This window comes from Neophocaena asiaeorientalis, unplaced genomic scaffold, assembly GCF_003031525.2.
Source record: "Neophocaena asiaeorientalis asiaeorientalis breed wild unplaced genomic scaffold, Neophocaena_asiaeorientalis_V1.1 scaffold594, whole genome shotgun sequence".
Classification (NCBI taxonomy): Eukaryota; Metazoa; Chordata; class Mammalia; order Artiodactyla; family Phocoenidae; genus Neophocaena; species Neophocaena asiaeorientalis.
Window position 1 is genome coordinate 1517926 of NW_020175066.1, and position 12147 is coordinate 1530072.

Consider the following 12147-nt stretch of genomic DNA (forward strand, 5'->3'; position numbering starts at 1 on the left):
TTATTTAATCCTACAGTTGTAAACAGAATGTTTATTAAAAAACTATGTTGTGCAAAACACTATACGCTGTCTTGTAAGTATAGTGTATGTGTGGGTGTACACAATTCATGACAATCTTTTGTTAAAAAGTTGTCTATCAAAGTTTAGTTTATTTAAACTGATGTGTTATATCTGTAAAACATGTGATCAGGATTATCATTTAATAGCTTTGTTTTTACGAATCTGTGTAAGTTAAAGTCCATTTCAGTAAGAATGTCGTAATGCGCTTTTGTCTGATGTTGCTTTGAATTTTATCTATTATAGAGTAGAACTCAATTCTTATTAGCTTCAATGGAATGGTAAAGTAGGTGGCAGGTCAGCTTAGTTGAAGTAATAAAAACAGTCTTTTTTATGAAATAAAAGGGCATAAAAGCGCTTGATCAATTATTAATATAGCAATCTATAGATTTTTCTTTTAGTTGAAGGATTTCAAATATTTTATCATATTAGCAAACAAAATATTCTTCAATAAAGTAGTGATTTTTTTTTTGCCATTTAAGTACTTTTGCATTTTTTTAATACATTTTATTTGTTTATTTTTGGCTGCTTTGGGTCTTCGTTGCTGCACGTGGGCTTTCTCTAGTTGCGGCAGGCGGTGGCTACTCTTTGTTGCGGTGTGCGGGCTTCTCATTGCAGTGGTTTCTCTTATTGCAGAACACGGGATCTAGGCACGCGGGCTTCCGTAGTTGTGGCTCATGGGCTCTAGAATGCAGGCTCAGTAGTTGTGGCACATGGGATTATTTGCTCTGCGGCATGTGGGATCTTCCCGGACCAGGGATTGAACCCATATCCCCTGCATTGGCAGGCGGATTCTTAACCACTGTGCACCAGGGAAGTCCCACTTTTGCATTTTTTAATATTAGTGAACACTTCTATGACAGCACTTATTTATGTAGGCTGTTAACAAGCAAAAAAAATTCTTTATATCAACTCTTTGATGTAAATATTGTTATTATCATTGTCTTGGTTTACAGGTAAGGAAATGTGAAGTACAGAGAGGTTAAATAATTTGTTCTAGGTCTTATAGCTAATATATGGTGAAGCTAGGATTCAAGCCCAAGTCAAGTAGTATGATACAAAGTTAGGACCAACTAACTTTTTTTTTTTTTTTTTTACATCGTTATTGGAGTATAATTGCTTTACAATGTTGTGTTAGTTTCTGCTGTACAACAAAGTGAATCAGCTATATGTATACATATATCCCCATATCCCCTCCATCTTGAGCCTCCCTCCCACCCTCCCTATCCCACCTCTCTAGGTCATCACAAAACATCGAGTTGATCTCCCTGTGTTACGCAGCAGCTTCCCACTAGCTATTCATTTTACATTTGGAAGTGTATATATATCAGTGCTACTCCCTCCCTCACTTCGCCCCAGCATTCCCTCCCTGCTCTGTGTCCTCAAGTACCATCTCTATGTCTGCGTCTTTATTCCTGCCCTGCCGCTAGCTTCATGAGTACCGTTTTTATAGATTCCCTATATATGCGTTAGCATACGGTATTTGTTTTTCTCTTTCTGACTTACTTCACTCTGTATGACAATCTAAGTCCATCCACCTCATTACAAATAACTCAATTTTGTTCCTTTTAATGGCTGACCATTGTGTATATGTGCCACATCTTCTTTATCCATTCATGTGTCGATGGACATTTAGGTTGCTTCCATGTCCTGGCTATTGTAAATAGTGCTGAAATGAACATTGTGGTACATGTACCTTTTTGTTTTCTTTGTGTGTTTTGTTTTGTTTTGTTTTGTTTGTTTTGTTTTTTTTCCGGTACGTGGGCCTCTCACTGTTGTGGCCTCTCCCGTTGCGGAGCACAGGCTCCGGACGCGCAGGCTCAGCGGCCATGGCTCATGGGCCCAGCCGCTCTGCGGCATGTGGGAACTTCCCGGACTGGGGCATGACCCTGTGTTCCCTGCATCGGCAAGCGGACTCTCAACCACTGCACCACCAGGGACGCCCACATGTACCTTTCTGAATTATGTTTTTCTCAGGGTATATGCCCAGTAGTGGGATTGCTGGGTCGTATGGTAGCTCTATTTTTAGGTTTTTAAGGAATCTCCATACTGTTCTCCATAGTGGCTGTATCAATTTACATTCCCACCAACAGTACAGGAGTGTTCCCTTTTCTCCACACCCTCTCCAGCATTTATTGTTTATAAATTTTTTTGATGATGGCCATTCTGACCGGTGTCAGGTGATAACCTCATTGTGGTTTTGATTTGCATCTCTCTAATGATTCATGATGTTGAGCATCTTTTCCTGTGTTTGTTAGCAGTCTGTACGTCTTCTTTGGAGAAGTGTCTATTTAGGTCTTCCGCCCAATTCTGGATTAGGTTGTTTGTTTTTTTGATATTGAGCTGCTTGTATATTTTGGAGATTAATCCTTTGTCAGTTGCTTCATTTGCAAATATTTTCTCCCATTCTGAGGGTTGTCTTTTTCTCTTGTTTATGGTTTCCTTTGTTGTGCAAAAGCTTTTAAGTTTCATTCGGTCCCATTTGTTTGTTCTTATTTCCATTTCTCTAGGAGGTGGGTCAAAAAGGATCTTGCTGTGATTTATGTCATAGAGTGCTCTGCCTATGTTTTCCTCTAAGAATTTTATAGTGTCTGGCCTTACATTCAGGTCTTTAATCCATTTTGAGTTTATTTTTCTGTATGGTGTTAGGAAGTTTTCTAATTTCATTCTTTTACATGTAGCTGTCTAGTTTTCCCAGCACCACTTATTGAAGAGGCTGTCTTTTCTCCATTGTATATTCTTGCCTCCTTTGTCAAAGATAAGGTGACCATATGTGTGTGGGTTTATCTCTGGGCTTTCTATCCTGTTCCATTGATCTATATTTCTGTTTTTGTGCCAGTACCATACTGTCTTGATTATTGTAGTTTTGTAGTACAGTTTGAAGTCAAGGAGCCTGATTCTTCCAGCTCCATTTTTCTTTATCAAAATTGCTTTGGATATTCGGGGTCTTTTGTGTTTCCATACAAACTATAAAATTTCTTGTCCTAGTTCTGTGAAAAATGCCATTGGTAATTTGATAGGGATTGCATTCAGTCTGTAGATTGCTTTGGGTAGTATAGTCATTTTCACAATGTTGATTCTTCCAATCCAATAACATGGTGTATCTCTCCATCTGTTTGTATCATCTTTGATATCTTTCATCAGTGTCTTATGGTTTTCTGCGTGCAGGTCTTTTGCCTCCTTAGGTAGGTTTATTCCTAGGTATTTTATGCTTTTGGTTGCAGTGGTGAATGGGAGTGTTTCCTTAATTTCCTTCTCATCTTTCGTTGTTAGTGTATAGGAATGCAAGAGATTTCTGTGCATTACTTTTGTATCCTGCTACTTTACCAAATTCATTGATTAGCTCTAGTAGTTTTTTGGTAGCACCTTTAGGATTTTCTATGTGTAGTTTCATGTCATCTGCAAACAGTGACTGTTTTACTTCTTGTTTTCCAATTTGTATTCCTTTTATTTCTTTTTCTTCTCTGATTGCCGTGGCTGAAAGTTCCAAAACTGTGTTGAATATTAGTGGTGAGAGTGGGCACCCTTGTCTTGTTCCTGATCTTAGAGGAAATGCTTTCAGTTTTTCAACATTGAGAATGATGTTGGCTGTGGGTTTGTCATATAAGGCCTTTATTATGTTGAGGTAAGTTCCCTCTGTGCCTACTTTCTGGTGAGTTTTTTAACAAAAATGGGTGTTGTATTTTGTCAAAAGCTTTTTCTGCATCTATTGAGATTATCATATAGTTTTTATTTTTCAATTTGTTAATATGGTGTATTACTTTGAATGATTTGTGTATATTGAAGAATCCTTATATTCTTGGGATAAACCCCAATTGATCATGGTGTATGATCCTTTTAATGTGCTTCTGGATTTGTTTGCTAGTATTCTGTTGAGGAGCTTTGCATCTATGTTCATCAGTGATATTGGCCTGTAGTTTTCTTTTTTTGTAACATCTCTGTCTGGTTTCGGTATCAGGGTGATGGTGGCCTTGTAGAATGAGTTTGGGAATGTTCCTCCCTCTGCTAGATTTTGAAAGAGTTTGAGAAGGATAGATGTTAGCTCTTCTCTAAACGTTTGATAGAATTTGCCTGTGAAGCCACCTGGTCCTGGGCTTTTGTTTGTTGGAAGATTTTTAATCACAGTTTCAATTTCAGTGCTTGTGATTGGTCTGTTTATATTTTCTATTTCTTCCTGGCTCAGTCTCAGAAGGTTGTGCTTCTCTAAGAATGTGTCCATTTCTTCCAGGTTGCCCATTTTTTTGGCATATAGTTGCTTGTAGTAGTCTCTCATGATCCTTTGTATTTCTGCGGTGTCAGTTGTTACTTCTCCTTTTTCATTTCTCATTGTGTTGATTTGAATCTTCTCCCTTTTTTCCTGATGGGTTGGGCTCATGGTGTATCAATTTTGTTTGTCTTCTCAAAGAACCAGGTTTTAGCTTTATTGATCTTTGCTATCGTTTCCTTCTTTTTTATTTATTTCTGATCAGATCTTTATGAGTTGTTTCCTTCTGTGAACTTCGTGATTTTTTTTTGTTCTTCTTTCTCTAATTGCTTTAAGCGTAAGGTTAGGTTGTTTATTTGAGATTTTTCTTGTTTCTTGAGGTGGAATTGTATTGCTATAAACTTCCCTCTTAGAACTGCTTTTGCTGCATACCATAGGTTTTGGGTTATCATGTTTTCATTGTCATTTGGTTCTAGGTGTTTTTTGATTTCCTCTTTGACTTCTTCAGTGATCTCTTGGTTGTTTAGTAGAGTATTGTTTAGCCTCCATGTGTTTGTATTTTTATAGTTTTTTCCTATAATGGATATCTAGTCTCCTAGCCTGTGGTCGGAAAAGGTGCTTGAGACGATTTCAACTTTCTTAAATTTACTGAGGCTTGATTTGTGACCCAGATGTGATCTATCCTGCAGAGTGTTCTGTGTGCACTTGAGAAGAAAGCCTTTTATGGATGTTAGCATTTGCCTTATGTATGGAGGTGCTCCTGTGCCACCTAACCTTGTTTTGTTAGGACATTTGTATACTAAGTGGTTTAACACACATTTTCTCTTTTCAACATCACAACAGATCTGTGAAAGTATGCAAGATAGATTGAGAGAATTTGATTTGGCCTTGGTTACACAGCTAGAAAACTGATAATTTTGAGCCAGAACTCAGGTCTTGTAAAAGTAACCCAATGTAGTCTCTGTCTTCATATCCTCTGTTGACGCCAGGGTATTACATGAAGTATTTTGCTGTTGAGAAAATATATTATTCAACGTATGTTTGACAGTTCTGAAGGAGTGTGAAGCAGATTAACAAATGTAATATTAGAGACTTGACCAATTTTAGGGTTATGATGAATTATCCAATTTACCTGTTTAATATTGGCATTTTTTGTGATTGATGGTCATTTGCTTTCCTTTAGTTAAAATAAGTATTTATTTTCCTAATTATAGAATTATAATTAGGAAATACATATTTAATACATATTTAATAAAATTAGGAATACACACATATATGATATGTATTTATTATAGAAAGTTTAGAAAATAAAGAAAAATATAAATAAAAAGCATTCATTGTTTAGCTTTAACAATGGTTTATCTCTGTTGTTTTTATTTTAACTTTAACTTGAAATAATTATAGAATATAAGAAGTTGCAAAAGTAGTACAAAGGTCTCATGTATCCTACTGTCTTTTAAAAATACACATTTACTCGTTCACTGTAAGTACCCACTTACCAAATTACAGTCTTAAGGATGCTTTTAAAAAGCAGGGAATACAGATATGTCACGTTTCATTTTTCTTATATGAATGCATAGTATACACATTTTTGCACCTTGTTTTTTGTGTGTGTGTCTGTGTATTAGTATATACTGAGCTTCCTCATTTTTTTGGTTGCTTTGTAGTATTCCATTGTATTTTTGTATGTTTCTGTATATATAATTATTATTGTAGTGCCAGACTTCCATTATTAGACATTTAAGGTTTTTACATTCTTGTCGTATTATGAAAAGTGCTGCAGTTTATAATTTTGTACTCTGCATTTTTTTGTTATGTACTTTTGTAGGTGGCTACTGAATTTTCTGTTTTATTTTCATCATTATCTTTAAGATTATTATATAGTTTTATTATGGAATCTGTAGAAATTATCCTGTATGTTAATAATTTTTTTTAGATTCTCTAATAGGAATAAATCCTACCAGCTTGAATATTTTAAAAAACATAACCAATTCTAACTTTTTAAAGGAGTTTTATAATTATTTACAAGTGATGTTGATTTCCTTTTTTGTAAATTAGTATTGTCAAAAAATAAAATATATGTATTAGCTTTTATTTTTATCTTTCAGAGAGTCAAATGTTGGACTTATTTATTTATTGATTGGTTGAGTTAATTGTTTTCTAATTCTCTTAAATGTTTTGGCAAATATATTTTTTACCTCCCCTTGCATTCTTTTTTTTCTTGTTTATTTGAAAGCATACTTTTATTCCTTTCTAAGTAATGAGAACAAAAACAATAATATTAATATTATTCGGAGGACAGCAGTGATGTCATCCTATTGTTTATTATGTGACATACTCATTTTTCTTAGTTTGTATACTTTTAGTATACTTTTTAATCTGGTAGTTATTTAATAGTCAAGGGATTTGTCCTTTATTGTTCAAATTTTGTTTTTTTATTGCATTATAAGCAGATAGTATGATATGTGGAATTACTACCTTTGAAATTTATTGAGGATTTCTAATTGGCCTAATTTGATATTGAGCTTATATTTAGTCTTTTTTATGTGATAAACAAACAAAAAACGTAAAGCACACAACACTCTGATCTATCATCATAAGAAAGTTTCCAGTAGGAATTTTTAAAGACTCAGATAAATGATTATCAGTCCCATTTGAAAAGATAAATGTATATACTAGGCTGTTTTGCTTGATGTTCAGTAAGATACGATTAGCTGTATGAAAATTATATGTGGAAATTATTTTAGGGATCAAGAGCAGAATACAACATAATAAACTTTTGAAATTTCTGAAGAGGATAATTTTCTGGAGTTTCAAAACACCAGGCAATCTCAAAGGAATATATTTATAAATTCTCATTGTAGACATTGTATGACCAAAATAATGAATATTAAAATTGAAAATTGGAAAAAATTTAGATGAATTATGAGGTATTAGTATTTAAATACATAAAAATATAAATTTGGAAAATATGAAAACTGTAATGGATATGTGGAGGAAGGGTGGAGACTGGAAAGAGAGTACTGCTTGTCAGTAATGGAAAAGTGCAAATTCAAATGGCAAAACCATTAAAATTCTTTGTACCTGGTATGCTAGTAATGCTACTCATAAAATTATAACGAGCACAATTCGTTTGGAAATCTTTTTGAGATGAGTCCTATCTTTGCCTTAATTTTTATTTAGATTTTTTTAATGTAAATAATTTAGAAGAAAAAAACAATCATGTCCTTGAAAATGTCAGTTATTATGATAATTATAGCAGAAGAATATTGGAAAATGTTGTAATGTCATATTAACAATAGTTAACAACAGTTAATTTATTAATAAGACTTAATGAATAAGTAGTGGCAGGTTTACTTTGTGGAGCTTTGAGAATTAATAAAAATACCTGCATTATTACTTTAATTTTTGAAATATAGGACTTGAAATTAGGCCTTGTGGTTATAGCTTATGCATCAATATTGTCAAAGTTCAGAGTGAAACTGGAGAAATAACACAATTGTTCATTTAGTACTTTTTTCTTTTACTAATTTTTTTTTCTTATAAAGCTATGATTTAAAAAATGATTGCTAAAATTTAGGGAGAAAAGAAGGAGAGATTACATACCACAGTTCATTCAGAAAGATAAAGGATTGAAATATTTTGGATATTTCCAACCTGAATTACATCTTACCTGCCCCATGCTCAGCTCTCTTTTCATCATAGGAGCAGTAATTCTTCCAGTCTTCCAGAATTTAAAAGTGACAGTCAAAACCAAAAAAACAAATAGATAAATTGGACTTTATCAAAATTAAGATTATTTGGGGTTCAAAAGGTACTATGAAGAAAGAAAAAAGACAATCCACAGAATGGAATAGCAGATTGTAAATCTTATATTTGATAAGGGTATAGTATCTAGAACATACAAAGAACTTTTAGCACTCAACATTAAAGAGGGATCCCCTTCCTCTTGCCTTCAGGCAACCCGGAAGTTGTGCTTGCCATGCTGCTTTCCTTTTCTCAGAGTACTTTGTGCTCTTTCTTTCCATCCTGGGCCCAACAGAATGGCTCCTACCAAAAGGGTGGCAAGAAGATGGGCTCTTCTGCCATCACCAAGGTAGTGACCAAAGAATACACCATTCGCATTCACAAGTGCATCCATACTGAGGGCTGCAAGAGGCATGGCCTTCCGGCACTCAAAGAGATCCAGAAATTTGCCATGAAGAAGATGGGAACTCCTGATGTGTGCATTGACACTGGGCTCAATAAAGCTGTCTGGGCCAATGGAATGAGGAGTATCCCTTACCTTATCTGGGTGCTGTAGCCCAGAAGATGGAAAGAGGATGAAGAATCATCAAACAAGTGCTATCCATTGGTTACCTAGGTACCTGTCACCTCTTTCAAAAATCTACAGACAATGTGGATGAGAACTAACTCTTGATTGTCAAGTAGTCATAAAACTGCAAAAAAAAAAAAAAAAAAAACCCAATAAGGAGACATATAACACAATTTAAAAATAGGCAGAGAATTTGAATAGATATTTCTCTGAGGATGATATACAAATGGCCAATATGCACATGAAAAGATACTTAACATTGTTATCAATAAGGAAATGGCAAATCGAAAGCATAATAAGATACCATTTCATACCTACTAGGATGGTTTTCATTAAAAAAGTCAGCTAATAACAGGAGTTAGTGGGGATGTAATAAAATTAGAACACTTGTATGCCAATAATGGGAATGTAAAATGGGGCAGCCATGTTGGCAAACAGGTTTTCAGTTTCTTAAATGGTTAATTATAGTTACCATGTGACTCAGTAATTCTATTAGGTACATATCCAAAAGAATTGAGAACATAACATCCACAGAAAACCATATACACGAATGTTCACAGCGCTGTTGTTCGTAATAACCAAAAAGTGGAATTAATCCAAATGTCCATCAACTGATGAATGGATAAACAATATCTGGTATATTCATACAGTGCAGTATTATTGATCCATATAAATATGTACATGTATAATGTATATATGCTTGTATATATTGTATATGTATATATTTACATATATGTATAAATTCCCAGAGTTGAAATCACAAGTTGAAGAATAAATACAACTGTTGCAGAGACAAATAAAATTCTCCGAGTATTCTTTTTAATAAGAATTATCTATAGTGTATTCATTTAGTGTCAGTTGTGCTTTAATTGGTTTGTCTAATTAATGAAAAATGGTATTGCTTGTTTTATGTTTCATATTCCATATAAAGTAACCTGTGTTAAAATTGTTTTTAATTTTACTACTTTTTTGTTGGGCTAACACTATACTGATGCCAGAAGCTTGGCTTTTGTGCATTGGTGCCAAATTGAAACTTGGAGACAGAGTTTTGGGTGAAGTTGAAAAGAATAGCTTTATTGCTTAGCCAGGCAAAGGGGGACACAGTGGGCTCATGCCCTCAAAAACAGTGTGTCCCAACCCAGGAGGATTTGGTGAGGAGTTTTTTGCGGTACGCGGGTCTCTCACTGTTGTGGTCTCTCCCGTTGCGGAGCACAGGCTCCGGACGCGCAGGCTCAGCGGCCATGGCTCACGGGCCTAGCCGCTCTGCGGCATGTGGGATCTTCCCGGACCGGGGCACGAACCCGCGTCTCCTGCATTGGCAGGTGGACTCTCAACCACTGCGCCATCAGGGAAGCCCTGTGCTTCGCAGATATAGTGTGGTGTTTTTTGTTGGTTTGTTTTAAGAAATTGAACGTTTGTGGCAACCCTATGTTTTTAGATGATTGATTTTTTTTTTTTTTTTTGCGGTACGCGGGCCTCTCACTGTTGTGGCCTCTCCTGCTGCGGAGCACAGGCTCCGCACGTGCAGGTCCAGCGGCTATGGTTCACGGGCCCATCTGCTCCGTGGCATGTGGGATCTTCCCGGACCGGGGCACGAACCCGCGTCCCCTGCATCAGCAGGCGGACTCTAAACCACTGTGCCACCAGGGAAGCCCTGGTGAGTTTTATAGCAGTTGTTCAAGTGCAGAGTCGCTGATAAAATCAGGGTGTGTGCAGGGCCTGGCAGGGCCTGCACTCCTTTAATCCATGCTCAGGTAATCTCTTGATGAGCTTCTCTGGTTTCTTTCACCTGGCTTCAGGTGGTCTTCTTTGGAATGGAGAATGCTGACATCTTCCATTTGTTGGGGGTTTTAGTTCTGTAAAGAGCTCAAAGATAGTGTTATGTGTATCCCTTGAGGGGGAACCAGGACCTGCCCCAAGGCTGCACTGTTGTTTCTTGGCTGCTCCTCCCTTGTCTCTGCATCCCCTCACTTCCCTGATTAGCAACTGTTTGAATCTGCACTTTGAACTCAGGGAAGGTCATGGAGACTGGAGTCTGTTTCTTACAGACAAGGAAGCTGGGACAGGTAAAGCCTTCCGTGCCCAGAAGCCCCACGGGTCCTGCTTAGTTTCAATTATATTCTCAGGCCATAGAGTTTTGGGGATCATATATATTATCTATACATTCTTTAAATCTAGATTTATGATCATCAGTGGATATTGAAAAATTTTTGGTACTTTTACATGACTTCCTGCATTTATTGTAAATCCTGTTTGGCAGCTAGCTTCTCTGCATGATTTCTCTTCAGTAATTAAATTTAGCACTTCCAGCTGCTTAAAAATTTGTTGGCCTTTCCTGTTCATTTGTGTTTCTTCATGTGTAAAATGTGGGACATCCACATAGTTTTACTTCTTTTAAAGTGCCATTTTATAGTCTGGGTTTGGCAGTTATATACTGTGAGTGGTTTACTTTCTTATTCTAAATATGAATCTAAAATTTTAATTTTAAACTAAATATCAATGTGATGTATATCAGATATGTGATTGCCCTAAGTGACTTGCTTCTAGTAATTTATACATATTTATAGTTTTTTTCTTAGAATGTCAGACTAGGTTATTTGTAATGATGTATAATTTCAGCCACCTGTATTCTTTAAGTACAGGTATAAGCAGTTACACAGAACTATAAGTTGGGCTAATTGCCATAGGATTTAATGAATCTTTTGGTTATAATATAGCAGAATAATTTGAAACATAAGAAATCTTGTGTCTTTTTTTAACAGTACTTTACAATTATGTTTGTGTGAGGGATATTTTTTGATATAGGTAGTTTGAGAAGGTGTTTACTGATACTACTGAGCCACATATCTGTCTTCAGAGTGTATCATGCTTATAATTCAAGGCCCATTATTCTCCATTACTGGAGAAAGCACTTTTCATAGGTAAAGTAGTTCCTTGTAATAAATTATGAGCATCTACCTATAGCTTACTGTTTTTAGATGTCCCAAATGGTCATTATTTAAAATATTAATGAGTTCATATGTGAACAGCCAATAAAAGTCCTGGTATAATCTTAACTTGTGGACTTACTTAGAATTATAGTATTCAAACTGTTAATATTTCAGGTCCTTTATTGAGAATCTGATTTTACAAATGGATGTATGGTGTATGGTTGATTAGGCAAGTTAAAATAATTACCAGCCTAATTCCCCAAATCTATTGTGCTGTTTTATTCTTCATTTATATTACATTCTAAAATACAATTTGCTGACATAATAAATTGATAAGGCATCAGATAGAGGAGTGGCAACAATACAGATGTTGTTGTTTTAACTGGTAATTATCTTTGATTTTTCCTTGTTTTCAGCAGAGTATTAGACCATTGAATATAATACACTAGATGAAAGTTTTAATTTGAGAATGAAAAATTGCATCTAAAAGTAAATGGTGATTTAAAAAATTATTTTAAAAATTGTTTATTACTGAAATTCATTTGGAATCGCAAGTGGCCCTGAGTAGCCTAAACAGTCTTCAAAGAAAAAAAAGAACAAAATCAGGAGCACTCAAACTTCCTGATTTTAATATTTACTAC

The 12147-nt window shown here is 35.3% G+C and overlaps 1 protein-coding gene and 1 pseudogene across 3 annotated transcripts in view; both read left to right on the plus strand.

Annotated features, from left to right (window-relative positions):
* The window catches only part of LRBA (LPS responsive beige-like anchor protein), a 723035-nt gene that overhangs the window by 279388 nt on the left and 431500 nt on the right, over positions 1-12147 (plus strand). The gene's annotated exons all lie outside the window — the stretch shown is intronic.
* Positions 1227-8681, plus strand: LOC112412375 (60S ribosomal protein L31 pseudogene; annotated as a pseudogene).